Genomic DNA, 20,836 nt, shown 5'->3' with positions numbered 1-20,836 from the left:
TACCAAATATGCATGTATTGACAGAATAGAAATAACTCTCAGGAATGCACCTGCCAACAGAGCGTGGACTGTATCACTCCCTGAGCAATGACACTACATTTCCAATACCACACTGGGCTGGGCTGTAGGTGCAGAGTCAATAATGAGCACAATTGCATAATTGGTAGATAAGACAAATCCAAAACTTAACATTAGAAAGACATACTGTAATAATGGCAAAAGAGAGGAATAGAGATTGAGGAGAGACATTTCAAAACCTCTCCATTGTCTACACTAACTGCACGCCTATGGGAGCTCCATCCACTAATCTTGGGCACACCAGGCACAGTCCCTGTTGCCTTATACATAGTATACTTGTATACCGTCTAACGCTCAGCAAAACCTCGCAAGATGGGTACTGTTACCTTTGCAATGTTACAGAGAAGGAAGTTGAGGCTCAGAATGAGATGTAGCCTGGTCAGAGTCAGGATGGTGGAGGAGGTAAAATCTGCCCTCTGGCCTGCTGACTCCAAATCCCGTATAATCTGTGTGTGCCTTCACTGCAGCTGTGTGAAGATTGGCCTCCCTATTCCCCTGATACTGAACAGGTCCACAGTGTACCCAGGTGGACAGAGCCCAGTACCCGGCCCGAGGTCACTCCCTACATGGGAGAGTTTGGACTGGAACTTCCTTCATCTGGCCCCAAGCCCTCTTTCATGAGCTGGGGGTAGGTGAAGCAAGCCAGGGAGTGGGGATCTGGTCAGTGGCGGGCAGTGCCCATCCCCCAGGTAGAAGGGACTGTAGGGTACAAAGGGAGGTGTGGAGATGGGGTGGTAAGGAGCTGAGAAACCACATTCTGTCTTTAGAGCCATTTTGAAATTAGGATGAGTTGAGACGGTAGCAACCAGCTCTAAAACTGGGGCCTTTTTCCTCAACAAAGAATTTGAAAGCTGTGCCAGATCTGCTGGAATGTCCTCTTGGCTCTGCAACAAGGGAGATGGGTGGTTCCTAGCTCCTCCAGAGTCAGCCCCGGCCAGATAGAAGGCAATCTTCTCCAGAAACCAACCAGCCCACCGCGAGGATGCTTCCCATGGAGCAATTTAACAGAACGTCCAACTGGGAGAATCCTGCAGATTGTCACTGCAAAGGAGTGGCTTTGTGGTCATTTGCAGGGAGAGGTGTCTCTCTCATTTAGTGACCAATTCAGGCCCCGGCTATTAGCATTTGAATCAGGCAGCCGTGCTGTTTTGGTTGAAAAGAGAAACCAAGCCTTTGTTGTTGCAATTTAAGGGCTTAAGTAATTTTCTAGCATCCTTTAATCAGCTTGAATAGTTGGGGAAATGGCAACATATAGGAAAAGTGTGTTCTGGCCTCGGAAATGCAAATGCCGCCCCTGGTCCTGAGGCTTTCCCACGGGAGCCTGGATCCTGCGTGTGGCAGCTCCTGGGGATCGGAGGGTGTCTCTTGGCCAGCCATCCTTTCCATCAGAATTTCATTGAGCATCTTCAGAATATTCTCTTTGTTTGGATTAAACCAATCCAAGTAATTACAGAAACACAGCAGGGCTGGATCGAAATGCTGGTGGTCTAGGTCTTCTTTTCCTTCAGCCAATCCATATATATTTCTCACACACAAAAGGAGGCAAAAGGTGGAAGGTATGTGGCCCGTCCAAGGAGAATATCCAAGTAGCTTAGTGCTTAACCTTCAGTGAAGGTAAGGCTCCTTCCAGGTGGCATGGAGTTATTTGAAGTAGTTTATGGCATTTAATGTACATGATTAGGAAACATCCTATTTAGTTTTGTAGCTAATAAACATTACAAATTTTAAGTTTAAAAAGATGGAAGAACAAGTTTTCAAAAATCCTGTTTGCTCTTTTCCCTTTAGTTTGCATTGCATTTTCTTTTTTTGATTGTACTTTTAATTAATATTTGACAAATAATAATTATATGTATTCATGGGGTACATGGCGATGTTTTGATACATATATAGTGATCAGTGCTCTCTGTGGCTACAGTTAACAATAATATAGAATATAGTATCAAACAGCGTAACAGAGGATACTGAATGTCTCCAACACAAAGAAATGACAAATGTTTGAGATGATGGATGTGCATTGCATTTTCTTCTTTATAAATTATATTTTGTAATTGAAAAATAATAATTGTACTTATTCATGGGGTACATGGTGATGTTTCGATACATATAATGTATAGTGATCAGTGCTCTCTGCTGCTGTAGGATGACTGTAGTTAATGATAACATATTGTATAGTATTAAACAGCTAAACAGAGGATATTGAACGTCTCCAAAGCAAGGAAATGACAAATGTGTGAGATGATGGATGTACATTACATTTTCTTACAGTGTGTGTATAGAGACATGAAGATCTAGGATTCTCAGACATGGAGATGACCGAGAAAAACTCTTTTGGAAAACAAAGTGTCTTCGGAACAGTTGACGTGTCTGCAGCCAACCTCAGAATTTACCCAAGTCTGTTTATTTTGCACACAGAGGGTTGAACAGAAGCCTTGAAACCTGTGGATGCTCCTCTCCGCACAGTGAGGGGCTTCAATTCCTGGACCAAACAGACAGTGACCGGGCTGACCCTCAACCTCCTTGCTGAGTGTCCGAGGACAGGGGTCTGCAAAGCTCCCAGAGGTTGCTGCAAGCCCACCAAGCACGGCCAGTGGGGAGTTGCCAGGGCCCCTTGCCTTTGGAAGAGCCTCGCCTTGGGGCTCCCTGCTAGGGAGGACGTGAGAAGGCAGCCACTCTGAGAGGTTCAGAGATAGCAAACGGGGAAAAGTCCTCCTTACTGCTGGGCCAGGCCAGGCTCACAACCATGCCAAAGCACTCCTGGCATGAAGACACCGTTTCAGAAGGCCTCCATGCACACCAGACCGCATTCCCTCTACTATTCCAGCTGAAATCTGTGCTTGCTTCCTTTCCCCACTTCACTTCCCCTCAAATAAGACAGGCAACTTGGCTCAACTAGGTCTGGCCCACTCCCTTTACTTCCTCTTCCTCTTTTCTGCTACCCCATCACTTCCTCCAGGAAGCCTTCTTGGATCTCTGGCCTTCACTCACCAACTCCTGCAGAAACTGGGGCTGAAATTACCATCCTTGAATTACATTCTTTAGCTGTTTGAGAAGTAGAAGTGCCTCGAAGGCAGGTACCATTTCCTCTGATTACTGTGTCTCCTCCTATAGGCCTGAGTGCTTTCCCAAGAAAAGCAATTTGTCAGCAGCTGTTCCTAGGAGCTGATAAGAGACTGTGTGTTTGTTTCTGCCTTGGTGCTTGCTGTGTGGTGTGTACAGAGACAAATGGCCTGCAGGGCCGCAGGGCACCTGTCTTGCCCCCACATGAAGGGGAATCAGCCCCGACCTGCTGCTCTGTGGCCCTTTGGGCACCTCGCAGCCCTCCTCAGAGTCCCGGATGGCTCTGCTGTCAGCCCAGCTGGGGAGCATCAGACATTCATTTATTGGCTCTAGAGCTGGTTCAAAAGTGAACCAGCAAGGACAGGAATGACTTCATGTCCACACAGAGCTGTCGTGAGAACCAAGTGAGGGAGGGCAGGGAAGCTTTCACTGCAGTGTTAGCAGAGAGACCTCCTTGTGACTGTCACCAGAGGGCAATAATTCGACCTGGGACAGGGCCCCCCCGTAACCTGCACTCCCTTGGCCTCCAGGGCTGGACGAGGTCTGAAGGGAATTCCCCGTGGGGCACAGCCTCCTGGCCTCTGTCCCCATGAGGTAGGTGGGGGAGGGGAGGGGACACTGTGCACTGAAGTTGTATCTTTTATTAGCATTAAGAGAACTAAGCACTTCTGAGTGCCTCTGTGATCCAGGCAAGCTGTGAGCTTCTTCATAAAAGTGATGTCACTTCACCTTGAGCCCTGTGAGTAACTAATCATTGTCACATATTGCAGATCAGAAAACTGAGGCTCAGAGAGGCTAGGGAGGCACATTCATGCTCACAGCCCGCGAGCAGCAGAGCCGGTACCGAAATCCTAACCTGTTCCGGAGGCGTCTGCTTCCACAGAGGGTGCTCTTTCAGCTCCCAGCTTCTTGGGTTTAGACCCGTTAGATACCAGGCTTTATTTGTAATTCTCTTCCAGAGTAAAAGGGAAATACAGTTTCTGTGGCTCTAATAATAGGTGGGTTTTAATGTCCCTCATACACGATCCATACAAGGCATGCGTGCAAGAACGCACGCGGCCTGCGATGTGGGGGGCTTTGTTCATCCTCCTTCCCTCAAGATGAATCCCTGCCCAAGGATTCCAGCAAGAAAAAATATTGAGGACATTATAACAACAGCCACTGTGTATTCAAGGAGTGCTGAGTCCGACAGCTTTCTCCTGTGTTTGCTTTTCTCTGTTTGGTGCTACCCCCAGCCAACTGCGGAGGGGAGCGGCTGGTTTGCAGATGTGGATGAAGAGGGCAGAGCTGGAGGTCTGGCCAGAGTCCGGTGGGTCAGGAGCAGCACAAGTGAGGCCTTGTCCTTCCTTAGCGCTAGATCTGGGGGTGGGGGGACGTGGAGTCGGAGAGCTGGAATTGTGAGTGTCTGGCGTTTCCCCACTAGGTAGCACTGGACTTCATAACCTGAGTTTCTGTGGAAACAGAAAAGGCATCAGTAGACAGTGGCTACCACGTAGGATTCAGAAAGGTCCAGTCCATTTGCACTCAACTGGATCTTGATGTGGAGGTGATTTAATTCTGGATCTTGATGTGGAGGTGGCCAGAGGACAGAGAAGTCAGTTTTGGTTTTAGAGAAATAAAGATCTAACATTGAATCTGTCTTAAAGACAGAACAAAACCAGAACCGCCACCACCTTTCCTCCGTCTCCATGGCGGTGTCACCTGGCAAAGCTGCCCCACGATCGGCATCCAAGGGGGATGAACTCACAGACGATCACAGGAGGTCTAACTGGTATTTCTTGGCAATAAGGTACTATTTTCCAAAATAGCAAAGAATTTTATGTATAAATACACATTTTAATAATCATCACTAGTCCAACTTTACCACATTTTGTTTTAAAAATTAATTTTCATATTCTGAATGTAACGAAAACAACAAATGTGAAAGTAGCCTTTGCTTCCCAAAGCTGGAGTGCACATCCCATGCCAACACCAGCAGGCTGCGGTCCAGCCCAGGGAGACAGGGACAGAAGCCCGGCTGCCCACAGCCTCCGGCACTGCTTCCCCTCAACTTCTTTTTTTTTTTTTTTTTGAGACAGAGTCTTGCTCAGTCACCCAGGCTGGAGTCCAGTGGCATGATCTCGGCTCACTGCAACCTCTGCCTTCTGAGTTCAAGTGATTCTCCTGCCTCAGCCTCCCAAGTAGCTGGGATTACATGCACCCGCCGCCATGTCAGGCTAATTTTTGTATTTTTAGTGATATGGGGTTTCACTATGTTGGCCAGGCTGGTCTCGAACTCCTGACCTCAAGTGATCCGCCCACCTTGGCCTCCCAAAGTGCTGGGATTATATACAGGCATGAGCCACCATGCCCAACCCCCTTGACTTCTTACAATTCAAGAGCCTGTCCAGGAAAACAGATTCTCAGCAGAAGACAAGACACCAAGTGGCCCTATGTGGCATGTGAGTAGTAAAAAAAAAAAAAAAAAGAAAGAAATGAGAAATACTTGCAAAACAACAACAACAAACCCTCACACTACAGTGTTTGAGAAGAATTTAGCAGGGGAAAGGTAGAAAGAATTGGGAACTAAGAAACCTGAATTCCAGATTTGGTCTGGCAGTTTCCATCTGCAGGCCTCAGCCAGCCCTGCACCACCTTCTGCAACCCTTTCTGGATGTCCCTAGGGGAGGGGATGCCAGCTCTGGGCTCCCCCAGGCCGTTCATGTCCCCATCACATTTTCCTTCCCTGGTGGCACTGAATATGGCTGCTCATCTACTCTGTCTCCACCACCCTCTGCCCATGTTGGGAGCCCCGGGAGGGCCAAGGGCTGTGCTGCTCCACACGATATCACCTGCTTCTAGCTCAGGTTTTCTTCCACAAGATAAATCCCGCTCCTCCTCTTCTCGCAGTGAAGCAGAGGAGCATTCTAGCTGCTCCGGTCAGCATGCCTGGCCTGCAGCATCCACTTTCCTGACGGCCTGCGTACCTCAGCCCAGCTCGGCCTCAGTCTTCTTCTTTGTGTGGTGGATACAGTGATACCTTCTCCTGGGCTTGCTGGGAGGATTACATGCAGTGATGTGAGTAAGGTGCTTGACAGAACGCCTGGCCTGGTACGGGCTCTTGGAATGTTGAGTTCTTTGCATAAAGTTACATAAGTTACATCCATTCAGGTAGCAGTTGTTGAGTAGGGTACTTACAACAGAGTACGTGTGCCGGGCACCTCACATCCGTGACCAATAACCCCATAGAGAAGGGGAGACGGAGGCTGCAGGCCCCAGCGGGTCCTCGGCTGAGTTGGGCATCACACAGGCTTGGCACTGAAGCCTACGCTCCCTCTATGACCACCATGGCCTCCCTGTGTTCTGGGCACAAAGTCACGTGGAGTATCCAATTTAGGGTTTGCAAACTCACATTCAAGAAGTAGATGTCCTTTGTCATCTAGTGCTGAAATTGACCCACAGCTGCATCATTTGGTGTGCCTGCCTCCAGCCAGGGGGAGATCCAGATGCACCCTGTTCTCTGGTCACACGCAAAGTGTGTTTGTGGACAGCCATGTTTGGCATTAGCCCAATTCGATGTGGCATAGTAAAAACACTGGGGTTCAGGCTCGTCAACACCTGCTTATCTATTTGGAGTGCTTTCCAGGTTGAGTGAAATGAACAGTTAATGTTTTTATTTATTTATTTATTTATTTATTTATTTATTTATTTATTTATTTATTTTTTAGACAGCGTCTCACTCTGCCACCCAGGCTGGAGTGCAGTGGTGCGATCTCGGCTCACTGCAACCTCTGCCTCCTGGGTTCAAGAGATTCTCCTGCCTCAGCCTCCCAAGTAGCTAGGATTACAGGTGCACACCACCACACCTGGCTAATTTTTGTATTTTTAGTAGAGATGGTATTTCACCATGTCGGCCAGGCTGGTCTCGAACTCCTGACCTCAAGTGATCTACCTGCCTCAGCCTCCCAAAGTGCAAGGATTACAGGCCTAAGCCAGCCGAGTTAATAGTTTAATTAAAGTATCTTGCATCTTAAAATGTACCTCTCACAGTCTCTTCTCATAAATATGCAGCGCACAGCAGGTGACTTTTACAAAGCCCAGGAAAACTGGGTTCTGGAGCGGCCTGCAGAGCAGAGACCCCATGTTCGCTGCTGGCCATGACTGGTAAAGGGTTGGAAACTCTTCTCTGTCTCAGGGCAGCACTGACTTCTGCCTTCTGGAAATGGGATGGATGTTGTTCCTCCGGGCACGCTAGTGTGGCTCCAAAGCTGAAGGCAGAACTCTGCCTGGATTTTGTCCAGGGAATTGCAGCATAGTTCTTTTCCAGGATAGCCCCCAATTCTATCAATTTAGAATGTTTTATAGACATTAACTTTAAGCCAACCCATACAGCCTATGTAAATGCATCAGTCACTATTCCGGATTGTCATGCAAGTTGCAGGAGAGATTGTTTTTATCCCACCTGCACACACATACAGACACACAACATCTTTGTTAACAGGGATTTGTTTTCATTTATCTCATAACTGGTTTTGGTGTAGATTAGTGTCTCTTGCCAGAAGCAGAGGCTCTTTTCTTTAGCCAATATCTGTGATCTCAAGATATCCTCCAGAACAGAATTATTGAGTATAAAATGCTAATCAAAATTGTATATACTCTATTTTCAAAATCTCAAAAAATGTTTCCGTGATTTCCCCAGTGTTCACAAGTTCTAGTTTGAGTTAAAATAGCCTTGTGGTCCAGGCGCAGTGGCTCACGCTGTAATCCCAGCACTTTGGGAGGCCAAGGCGGGCAGATCACCTGAGGTCGGGAGTTCGAGACCAGCCTGGTCAACATGGTGAAACCCTGTCTCTACTAAAAATACAAAATTAGCCAGGTATGGCGGCACATGCCTGTAATTCCAGCTACTCGGGAGGCTGAGGCAGGAGAATAACTTGAACTCGGGAGAAGGAGGTTCTGGTGAGTTGGGATCATGCCATTGCACTCCAGCCTGGGCAACAAGAGTGAAACTCCATTTCCAAAAAAAAAAAAAAGAAAAAGAAAAAAAAATAGCCTTGTGGAGTCACATAATCAGGAAAGGAGGTAGGAATATTGGTAAATGTAAATGTAAGCTCAGTGAAAAATTTACAAGTAAAAGTCTTCAGAGAGCCCACTGAATGCGGAATCTGTTGGCAAAGTTATAGTAGATTGGGGCACTTAAGTTAAGATTCATCAAGTTGAAGGGTAAACCCCTTAAAATGTGTTGTCTACAATTATGTACATGTGATTTTATTGGAGAGAGGCTCCCTGGTGTGTTTTTTAAAGTTACATTCTTAAGGAGTTCTGTAATCCAAAAAAGGTTAATGCCGCGAAGTTGAATGAAGTGGACAAACCTTACATTTGCAGAAAAAAATGAATTGATATTAACATCCTTGTAAGATGTTAGAAAAGAATAGAAAAAAAACAACTTAAATACAATCTTGAAGAGAAGGCTCTCTCTTTTTGTAGATCACAGGAGGGGTGAACCTCCTTCTCCTGGGATGACCGCAGCTCCCCTGTCCCTGGAACAAGCAGTTCTGACACTTTGTGTTGTGGATGGCTCCTGCCTTTTCTCTGCCCAGAGGAATGGAGGATGTGGAACTCCCTGAGATCAAAGAACAAATTAAAGTGGGAGAAGTGCGGCAGGGTGCTGGCAGGATGGGAGGCTTGGCCAGAGCGGGACACAGAGGGCAGGATTTCTGGCTTGGAGCAGCTGAGTGAGGGAGGTCACTGGGCTTCCGGGCCTTCAGAAGTAGATGGGCCAGCAGCCCAGAGACAGAAATATGGAAATCCAGGGATAATGGCGGGAGTTGGAGGGCTATGAATTATTTCCTAATTCCCTGGTAAGAGGTAGTGGGTGATACATCCCCCTGGCACTTTGCCTTATAAATTCGGAAGGTGAGGTGCCAGGGGGAAGTACCACCCACTACTCTTACCAGGGAATTAGTGTATATATATATATATATATATATATATATATATATATATATGTAAAAGGAATGCATATATAAGGAATATCTATATATGTGTGTGAGTGTATATATATATATATTCTTTTTATTCATTCTAGTAGTCTAAGACAGTAAATCAATATGGGGTTAACTGTGTGGATTAAGAATTCAGCCGGGCGCGGTGGCTCACGCCTGTAATCTCAGCACTTTGGGAAGCCGAGGCGGACGGATCACAAGGTCCTAGCTAACACGGTGAAACCCCGTCTCTACTAAAAATACTAGCAAATACTCTACTAAATACTAGTAAACACTCTACTAAAAAATTAGCCGGACGTGGTGGCACGTACCTGTAGCTACTTGGAGGCTGAGGCAGGAGAACCTCTTGAACCCAGGAGGCGGAGGTTGCAGTGAGTGGAGATTGTTCCACTGCACTCCAGCCTGGGTGATAGAGCGAGACTCTGTCTTAAAAAAAAGAGAATTCAACTATGGTATCGTCACTAGATGAAAAGGATAAGAAAATGCTGACGTTCCCCCCAAATAATGAAATGGCAGCTTTCTTTCTCTTGAATTGAAAGTTATGATAAGCAATGATGGCATCAAGTAAATAGTATGTATTAACATGGTACTTCATTGATATTTTTACTTCTTGTAGAAACCCAGAACCAAGAGAAATAAGGGTCAGTAAAATCAGACTCACAACGAATTTGGATAATGGAAATTATCAGACACAGAAAATGCAGTAAGTATTATTAATAAAGTTAAATAAATTTTAAAATGAAGTTCTAAATTGTAAATATTAGGAAACTATGAAAACAAATCAAGGATGCTTGAAAAAGAACGAAATAGAGTTTTTAGAGTGGAAAAATAAAATAAATGAAAGTAAATATTCAGTGAGTGGGCTGAAAAATAGATCAGGCAAACCTGAAGATAGAATCAGTGAACTAGATAGAGCAAAATAAATTATCTGAAACACAGCACTGAGAAACAAGGCGATACCACACAGAGGGGTTTAGAGAAAGAGGAGGCAGAGTACAAAAGCCTAATGCTCTATCAGTTATGAGAATACTATAGCAATAGGCCCAGAAAAGACAAAATGAGTAAAGGGCACACAAAAAGACTCCCACATATATGGACAAAATTTACAATAAAAGACAATCTCTTTAATACCTGGGAGATTCTGGGAGAACTGCATACAATTAGGTGAAAAAAAAACCACAAATCAATTCTATATGCAGTGTAGATCTAAATGTTAAAAGTAAAATGGTAGAGCTTTCTTTTTTTATTATTATACTTCAAGTTCTAGGGTACATGCTCACAACGTGCTGGTTTGTTACATAGGTATACAGGTGCCATGTTGGTTTCCTGCACCCATCAACTCATCATTTACATTAGGTATTTCTCCTAATGCTATCCCTCCCCACTACCCCCACCCCCAACAGGCCCTGGTGTATGATCTTATCTGCCCTGTGTCCATGTGTTCTCGTTGTTCAACTCCCATCTATGAGTGAGAACATGCAGTGTTTTGGCTGGGCATGGTGGCTTATGCCTGCAATCCCAGCACTTTGGGAGGCCAAGGCAGGTGGATCCCTTGAGGTGAGGAGTTCCAGACCAGCCTGGCCAACATGGTGAAACCCCGTCTCTACTAAAAATACAAAAATTAGCCAGGCATGGTGGCGGGTGCCTGTAATTCCAGTTATTCGGGAGGCTGAGACAGAAGAATCACTTGAGCCCAGGAGGCGGAGGTTGCAGTGAGCAGAGATCGCACCTTGCACTCCAGGCTGGGTGACGGAGTGAGACTCCGTCACAAAAAAAAAAAAAAAAAAAAGAGAACATGCAGTATTTTGTTTTCTGTTCTTGTGATAGTTTGCTGAGAATGTGGTTTCCACCTTCATCCATGTCCCTGCAAAGGACATGAACTCATCTTTTTTATGGCTGCATAGTATTCCGTGATGTATATGTGCCACATTTTCTTAATCCAGTCTATCATTGATGGACATTTGGGTTAGTTTCAAGTCTTTGCTATTGTGAATAGTGCCGCAATAAACACATGTGTGTATGTGTGTTTATAGTACATGATTTATAATCCTTTGGGTATATACCCAGTAATGGGATGGCTGGGTCAAATGGTATTTCTAGTTCTAGATCCTTGAGGAATCGCCACACTGTCTTCCACAATGGTTGAACTAGTTTACAGTCCCACCAACAGTGTAAAAGCGTTCCTATTTCTTCACATTCTCTCCAGCATCTGTTGTTTCTGACTAAAAAGTGATCGCCATTCTAACTGGCATGAGATGGTATCTCATTGTGGTTTTGACTTGCATTTCTCTGATGACCAGTGATAATGAGCATTTTTTCATATGTCTGTTGGCTGCATAAATGTCTTATTTTGAGAAGTGTCTGTTCATATCCTTTGCCCACTTTTTGTTGGGGTTTTTTTTTTCTTGTAAATTTGTTGAAGTTCTTTGTAGATTCTGGATATTAGCCCTTTGTCAGAAGGGTAGATTGCAAAGATTTTCTCCCATTCTGTAGGTTGCCTGTTCACTCTGATGATAGTTTCTTTTGCTGTGCAGAAGCTCTTTAGTTTAATTAGATCCCATTTGTCTATTTTGACTTTTGTTGCCATTGCTTTTGGTGTTTTTGTCATGAAGTCTTTGCCCATGCCTATGTCCTGAATGGTATTGCCTAGGTTTTCCTCTAGGGTTTTTATGGTGTTAGGTCTTACATTTAAGTCTTTAATCCATCTTGAGTTAATTTTTGTATAAGGTGTAAGGAAGGGATCCAGTTTCAGCTTTCTACACGTGGCTAGCAAGTTTTCCCAGCACCATTTATTAAATAGGGAATCCTTTACCCATTGCTTGTTTTTGACAGGTTTGTGAAAGATCAGTTGGTTGTAGATGTGTGGTGTTATTTCTGTGGCCTCTGTTCTGTTCCATTCATCTATATATCTGTTTTGGTACCAGTACCATGCTGTTTTGGTTACTGTAGCCTTGTAGTATAGTTTGAAGTCAGGTAGCGTGATGCTTCCAGCTTTGTTCTTTTGGCTTAGGATTGTCTTGGCGATGCGGGCTCTTTTTTGGTTCCATATGAACTCTGAAGTAGTTATTTCCAGTTCTGTGAAGAAAGTCAGTGGTAGCTTGATGGGGATGGCATTGAATCTATAAATTACCTTGGGCAATATGGCCATTGTCACGATATTGATTCTTCTTATCCATGAGCATGGAATGTTCTTGCATTTGTTTGTGTCCTCTTTTATTTCGTTGAGCAGTGGTTTGTAGTTCTCCTTGAAGAGGTCCTTCACATCCCTTGTAAGTTGCATTCCTAGGTATTTTATTCTCTTTGAAGCAATTGTGAATGGGAGTTCACTCATGATTTGACTCTGTTTGTCTATTATTGGTGTGTAGGAATGCTTGTAATTTTGGCACATTGATTTTGTATCCTGAGACTTTGCTGAAGTTACTTATCAGCTTAAGGAGATTTTGGGCTGAGACGATGGGGTTTTCTAAATATAGAATCATGTCATCTGCAAACAGAGACAATTTAACTTCCTGTTTTCCTAATTGAATGACCTTTATTTCTTTCTTTGCCTGATTGCCCTAGCCAGAACTTCCAACACTATGTTGAATAGGAGTGGTGAGAGAGGGCATCCTTGTCTTGTGCCCATTTTTAAAGGGAATGCTTCAGTTTTTGCCCATTCAGTATGATATTGACTGTAGGTTTGTCATAAATAGCTCTTATTATTTTGAAAGATGTTCCATCAGTACCCAGTCTACTGAGAGTTTTTAGCATGAAGGGCTGTTGAATTTTGTCAACGGCCTTTTCTGCATCTATTGAGATGATCATGTGGATTTTGTCAGTGGTTCTGTTTATATGATGGATTACGTTTATTGATTTGTGTATGTTGAACCAGGCTTGCGTCCCAGGGATGAAGCCGACTTGATCGTGGTGGATAAGCTTTTTGATGTGCTGCTGGATTTGGTTTGCCAGTATTTTACTGAGGATTTTCACATCGATGTTCATCAGGCATATTGGCCTAAAATTCTCTTTTTTTTTTGTTGTGTGTCTAACATGCTTTGGTATCAGGGTGATGCTAGCCTCTTAAAATGAGTTAGGGAGGATTCCCTCTTTTTCTATTGATTGAAATAGTTTCAGAAGGAATGGTACCAGCTCCTCTTTGTGCCTCTGGTAGAATTCGGCTGTGAATCTGTCTGGTCCTGGGCTATTTTTGGTTGGTAGGATAGTAATTATTGCTTCAATTTCAGAACCTGTTATTGGTTAATTCAGGGTTTCAGCTTCTTCCTGGTTTAGTCTTGGAAGTCTTTCCTTTTTTTTTTTTTTTTTTTTTTTTTTTTGAGATGGAGTCTCACTCTGTCGCCCAGGCTGGAGTGCAATGGCACAATCTCGGCTTACTGCAACCTCCACCCCCCTGGTTCAAGTGATTCTCCTGCCTCAGCCTCCCAAGTAGCTGGGATTACAGGTGCCCACCACCAAGCCCAGATAATTTTTGTATTTTTGTGGAGACAGGGTTTCACCATGTTGGGCAGGCTGGTCTTGAACTCCTGACCTCAGGTGATCTGCCCACCTCGGCTTCTGAAAGCATAGAGCTTTTAAAATATAATATAGGAAATAACTTTATTCTGCTGAGATAGAGAAAGAGTTCATAAAACGGGAACAACAATCATTTAGCATTAAGAAAAATATTAATACATTAGACTACATTAAATTAAAACTACTTTTTTGTCAAAAGACATCCCTGAGTTAATTAAAAGGCAAGACAGAGTAGGATAAAATAAATACAACATTTATAACTGACAACTGGCTTGTATCCAAAATATAAAATAACTCCTACAAAGAAATAATATGAAGAAACAACTCAATACAGAAAAGCAAAGGAGGTTTGAACAGGAGGTGTGGAAAGGGAGATGACTAAATGGCCAATGAACCTGCAGATGTGCTCAGCTGCTTTATTTACCAGAAACGCAAACAAAATCACGATGACATATCATCATACTGACAAGAATGACTAAAATGAAAAAAGATGGACAATACCAAGCGCTTCAAGAGATGTGGGGCAACCGGAATTCTCAGACACCGCAGGTGTAAATTAGCATCACTGCTTTGGAAAGCCATTGGCATTATCTCCTAACGGGGCATAGGAACAGCCTGGAATGCTGCAATTCCACCCTAGGCACATCCCTTGCAGGCTCCTATATGCACAAAGAGACAGATAACATTCAGAGCAGCACTGTTTATTACAGTCGCACACTGGAACCAATCCAGTGTCCATCAACAGTAGGTTGGATAAGTTGTGGAAATTTCAGATAATAAAACCCTATACAGCGATGAAAGTGAATGAAGTTGCCAATGACTCTCATGTACCTCACAATCATAATGTTGAATAGAATGACATGGACCCAAAACAATGCAACCTGTGATCTTAATGAAAGTTCAAAAAGAAGCAAAATCAAACGATTTATCTTAGGGATGTGAGTTAGCTTGTAAAATAATACAGAAAAGCAAGGAAGTAACTATCATAATTTCCTGGAAAACGGTTAACTTTGAAAGGGTTCGTGATTGGGAAGGGAACTTCTGGAGTGTTGGGAATGTGCAGTTTCTTGACCTGGGTTGTGGTTACCGACATACATTTGCTTTACAATGAAATTTTATAAAAGTGTTTACATAAACATTACAAAAAAGTTATAGTTTTTAAAAAGTTGCTATTTATTTATTGTAAAACCCAAAACTATAAAAATCCTAGAAGACAACCTAGGCAATACCATTCCGGACATATGAAGACACCAAAAGCAATTGCAACAAAAGCAAATATTGATAAATTGGATCTAATTAAACCAAAGAGCTTCTGCACAGCAAAGGAAACTATCAACAGAGTAAGCAGACAACTTACATAATGAGAGAAAATTTTTGCAAACTATGCATCTGACAAAAGTCTAATATCCAGCATCTATAAGAAACTTAAACAAATTTACAAGAAAAAAAACAACCACATTAAAAAGTGGGCAGAAGACATGAACAGACACTTTCAAAAGAAAACATACATGCAGCCAACAAGCATATGAAAAAAAAGTTCAGTATCAGTGATCATTAGAGAAATGCAAATCAAAGCCACAATGAGATGCCATTTCACACTGGTCAGAATGGCTATTATTAAAAAGTCAAAAAATACTGGGTGAGGTGGCTCACGCTTGTAATCCCAGCACTTTGGGAGGCTGAGGGGGGCGGATCATGAGGCCAGGAGTTCGAGACCAGCCTGGCCAAGATGGTGAAACCCCGTCTCTACTAAAAATACAAAAATTAGCTGGGCATGGTGGTGTATGCCTGTAGTCCCAGCTACTCGGGAGGCTGAGGCAGGAGAATCGCATGAACCAGGGAGGTGGAGGTTGCAGTGAGCGGAGATCATGCCACTGCACTCTAGCCTGGCAACAAACTAAGACTCCGTCTCAAAAAAAAAAAAAAAAAAAGAAAAGAAAAAAGTCAAAAAACAACAGATGCTGACAAGGTTGCGGAGAAAAGGTCACGCTTATACAGTGTTGGTAGGAGTGTAAATTAGTTCAGCCATTGTGGAAAGCTGTGTGGCGATTCCTCAAAGAGCTAAAAAGAGAACTACTGCTTAACCTAGCAATCCCACTACTGGGTATATACCCAAAGGAATATAAATCATTCTACCATAGACACATCCACATATAAGTTCACTGAAGCACTATTCATAATAGCAAAGACACAGAATCAAACTGAATGCCCATCAATGACAGATTGGATAAAGAAAACGTGGTACATATACACCATAGAGAACTATGCAGCCACAAAAAGGAATGATACCATATCCTTTGTAGGAACATAGATGGAGCTGGAGGCCATTATCCTTAGCAAACTAACGCAGAAACAGAAAGCCAAATGGTGCACGCTCTCACTTACAAGTGGGAGCTAAAATGATGAGAACTCATGGACGCAAACAGAGGAACAACAGACACTGAGGTCGACTTGAGAGTGGAGGGTGGGAAGAAGGAGAGGAGCAGAGAAAAATAATCTGTACGGCAAGCCCCCATGACATCATTTTATTTATTTATTTGAGACGGAGTTTTGCTCTTGTTGCCCAGGCTGGAGTGCAATGCTGCGATCTCAGCTCACTGCAACCTCTGCCTCCCAGATTCAAGCGATTCTCCTGCCTCAGCCTCCCAAGTAGCTGGGATTATAGGTGCCCACCATCAAGTCCAGCTAATTTTTTGTATTTTTAGTATAGATGGGGTTTCACCATGTTGGCCAGGCTGGTTTTGAACTCCTGACCTCAGGCGACCCACCAGCTTCAGCCTCCCAAGGTGGGTTGGGATTACAGGCGTGAGCCACTGCGCCCAGCCCAGCCCCCATGACATAAGTTAAGTTATATAATAAACCTGCACATGTACCCTTGAAACTAAAATAAAAGTCTTTAAAAATAATACAAATAAATAAATATTTTTTGGAGGGAAAATAAAATAAAAAGCTTTCACTTAAAAAGTTGCCATTTGGCTGGGCGCGGTGGCTCATGCCTGTAATCCCAGCACTTCGGGAGGCCGAGGCAGGTGGATCACGAGGTCAGGAGTTCGAGACCAGCCTGACCAACACAGTGAAACCCCGTCTCTACTAAAAATACCAAAAAAATTAGCTGGGCGTGGTGGTGGGTGCCTGTAATCCCAGCTACTCAGGAGGCTGAGGCAAGAAAATCGCTTGAACCCGGGAAGCGGAGGTTGCAGTGAGCTGAGACTGCACCACTGCACTCCAGCCTAGGCGACAGAGTGAGATTCCATCTCAAAAAAAGAAAAAAGTTGCCATTTGGCCGGGTGCGGTGGCTCACGCCTGTAATCCCAATTTGGGAGGCCGAGGCGGGTGGATCACTTAAGGTCAGGAGTTTGAGACCAGCCTGGTCAACATGGTGAAACCCTGTCTCTACTAAAAATACAAAAAATTAGTCAGATATGGTGGCAGGAGCCTGTAATCCCAGCTACTTGGTTGGCTGAGGCAGGAGAATCGCTTGAACCTAGGAGGCAGAGGTTGCAGTGAGCCAAGATCCCACCATTGCAGTCCAGCCTGGCAACAGAACAAGGCTCCTTGAGGGGGAAGAAAAAGTTTCCATTTATGGTAGCAATAAAAATTAATTATCTAGGAATAAATTTGGAAAAATATTTGCAAGCCCTTCATGAAGAAAGTTATTAAGCATTATTAAGAGACATTTTAAAAAAGACCTAAATAAGCAGAGGTGCTGCCTTCATGGGCAGAAATCCTGTACGTTGAAAAGGTGTCAGTTCTCCAGTCTGATCTTGAGATTTAATGCAATTTTAATAATTTTTCATGGAACTTGACAAGCGAATTCTTAAGTTTATATAGAAGAGCAAAGATCTGTAATAGATAAGACATGATAGTAAGTGGTGGGAGCTTGTCCTACATGATATCAAGCCCTTATTTAAAGCTATATAGCGCTCAAAATGGGACAGATAAAAGTATCAATGAATTAGAATAGGAAGCCCAGAATCAGATAGCCCAGAATCAGATGCAGAAATGATTTATGTCAGATTTATTGCTGATCTTTGGTGAAGCAATTGATGATTCAATCAATGATGCAGAGTCGAACGGTTTTCTCCACTGAAATTGGATCTCTGTCTCATCTTAGGCACGGAAGTCAATGCTAGGTGGACTAGAGTCTGAAATGTAAAAATGTAGAACTATACAATGTTAAGAATATGGAAGACTGTCCTGGGGATGGAAATGGCTCTTTCAGATAAAGTCACAAAGAGCATAAAATGCAAAGGAAAGGTGTGATAAATGTGATTATATTATGTTGGGAATCTCTGGTCACAAAGGACATCATTAAGGAAGTGAAAAGGCCAGTCACAAAGTAGGAGAATGTTTTTCTACTTATAAAGCTGACAAATGATGAGTACTGGCATTGTAGAAAAACTCCTGTAATTGTTTTTTAAAAAATATTCCACGACATACTCAAAAAGATTTTGTGGGAAAATTGGAAAAATGTGATTTAAAACCATGACATCCTTTTTTATACGCCTCACACTGGAAAACCTCTTAAAATCTGACAGTATCGAGTATTGGCTAGGATGCAAAGCCAGGGGAACACTTCCTCAATGTTACTGGAATATAAAATTAGTGCAACCTCTTTGGAAAACAATTCAGCATATTCTAAAAATACTGAAGACAGACACTACCTAGAAATTTCCCTTCTAGGCTTATATTCACCTACAGGAACTTTTGCACATGGACATCAAAAGATATAACAATTTTCTCATGAATCTATGAGACAAATAGGAAAATTTGGACACTGGCTAGTTTTTGATGACATTAAGGAGGTCTTGTTTATTAATTTTAGGTGTGATAATGATATTATGGTTATGTTTAACCAAAAATAATCCTAGGTTTTAGGGATACATACTGCAGTACTTCCTTTATGGATGGAAAGATGTCCAGGAATCCTTCTAAAATCATCTGGGGGTGGGGGTGATTAGGGTGGGGAGACAGGTAGAGCAATATTGTCCATGTGTTCATGACACTATTCTCTAACCATCACCCCTGGTCTGGTCTGCATGCCCATGCCGTTGGCAGGGAAGGCCCGTGCAGCAGAGAGCCAGAAAGTGCGGATGGTGCAGAAATGAGAAAGTGAGGACCTTCCACGTAGGTGTGCGGACCGGCCCCACCTGTGTTCCTTTGCTGCTCACTATGTGGTTTAAATGGATACATTAAACTTTGTGATTTGAGGATCTTAATTTGGCTGGTGAGCTATTCTGTTTTGTGACCTCTGTGACAGCTTTCCTGGGGGTGAACTGGAAGGCTACCTTTGCATCAAAGTTCACTTCCCAGGAGCCTGTCACAGCCCCGCTTTCAGTAACCGCGTCCTCAGTCACAGTACCATGTGCGCTCCCTTCTAGCATGGGAAGAGAATGGTGAGGCCAGTTACTCGTTTGCCTTATTTCTTAAACAAACTCCTTTAATAGCATAGAAATATGTTTTTAATTTTCAAATAGCATGTCTAATATGTTACATGTATGACAATCAGTTGAGGGGGGACCCACAAAATGATGCCCTCACACAGTGTGGGAAGAGGTGCCATGGGTGGGATGGGGGAGGATGGAAATTAGTTTTGGGTAAGGGAGTCTGGATGAGTAGGCACTAATAAGTAGTCAGTTAATTAAAGACTAATTTAATTTTACGAGGACTTCGGCTTCCCTACACAATGTTGATCTCAGATCAAGACTTGGGTGGCAAGACCCTCTTGACTGTCCAATTAGAATCAACAGACTGGGGCAAAAATCATTTTGGTTAAGAAAGGGGGAACAAAGGATTTCCAAAAAGACAAGATGCCTCTAATAATTGTTAACTGTTAATAACTGGTAAATATCTATTAATTCAGACCACTGTTAATTTCAACCTAATCTCTAAGTTTGAGTACTCTCCACCAAGAAAATGTGAGGCTATTGTTCAAAAATGATGGCTTATTACAGTAATAAGGGCCATAGAGCTCATAGCCATAGAGCTCACATGAATGCAACTCAGGTGAGTTCAACTCAGGTGAATTCAACTATAAATAACTCAGGTGAATTCAACTATAAATGTTTAGCCAAAAACAAAACAAAAATATCTAAACTTTGTACCAAAATGCAAGTCAGCAACTTCATCTAGTGCAATGTAAAAGCTAGAGGAAAGCTTGGCTGTATTGGGTTTATTACAAAATGCTGTGCACAAAAACATATTTTCTTTGTAAGCAAATAAAATTTTAAAGATATTTGAGCCACACACTTCAACTTTAAAACCTGCCCCTTTTAGATAAGGTTCTGGTCTCTTCTCAACAGATCCAGGGGAGAAAAGAGCAGGCCCCAAGTTTCCAGCTGGCCAGACAGGCTGTGAGTTACATTTCATTCCCTGGTAACATGGGAAGAAGTGAAGCAGCCAGTGCCTGGGTTTCCTCATCTCTAAGCAAGCCATCAGACCACCGCATGAGAAGGTTGTGAAAGTCCTTGATGACTGGGATAATTTTCTTAACGCGCTTGGAACCCAGGCCTTCCAGCTTTCCCTCCTCCTACTCTGCCTTCCTTGAGGATCTGAGTTACATCCCGCTGGTTTATCTCCAGTGCTATTACCTGGTGATGACCAGTGAAGGCTCTAGATTCCCACAGGAAGAAATTCTGGCTCCCAGGTTTATGATCCTTATTTCAATTTAATTCTATTATTATTATTTTTATTTTTGAGTCTCGCTCTGTTGCCCAGGCTGGAGTGCAGTGGCGTGATCTTGGCTCATTGCAACCTCCACCTCCCAGGTTCAAGTGATTCTCCTGCCTCAGCCTCCTGAGTAGCTGGGATTATAGGCATGCACCACCACGCCTAGCTAATTTTTGTATTCTTAGTAGAGATGGAGTTTCACCATGTTGGCCAGGCTGGTCTCGAACGCCTGACCTCGTGACCCACCTGCCTTGGCCTTCCAAAGTGCTAGGATTATAGGCGTGAGCCACCGCACCCAGCCCTATGATCCTTATTTCTAAAGTAGGCCGACATGTGATTTTTGGACAACCCTAAAAGCTCTGTAGGCTCACATTAGACCTGTGACTGCAAATGCAGGTGTGAGCCCTCCACTGGTGAGCTCACCCAGTTCCATGACTCCATACCACTCCTGTCCTGCCAACTCCTGGATGTATCACCAGCTCGGACCTCAACCCTGAGTGCCAGGAGATCCCACGGCCTAATGGGCCCCTCCACATGGC

Source organism: Pan troglodytes, chromosome 5 (genome assembly GCF_028858775.2).
Source record: "Pan troglodytes isolate AG18354 chromosome 5, NHGRI_mPanTro3-v2.0_pri, whole genome shotgun sequence".
Classification (NCBI taxonomy): Eukaryota; Metazoa; Chordata; class Mammalia; order Primates; family Hominidae; genus Pan; species Pan troglodytes.
This window is presented reverse-complemented; position numbering follows the sequence as displayed.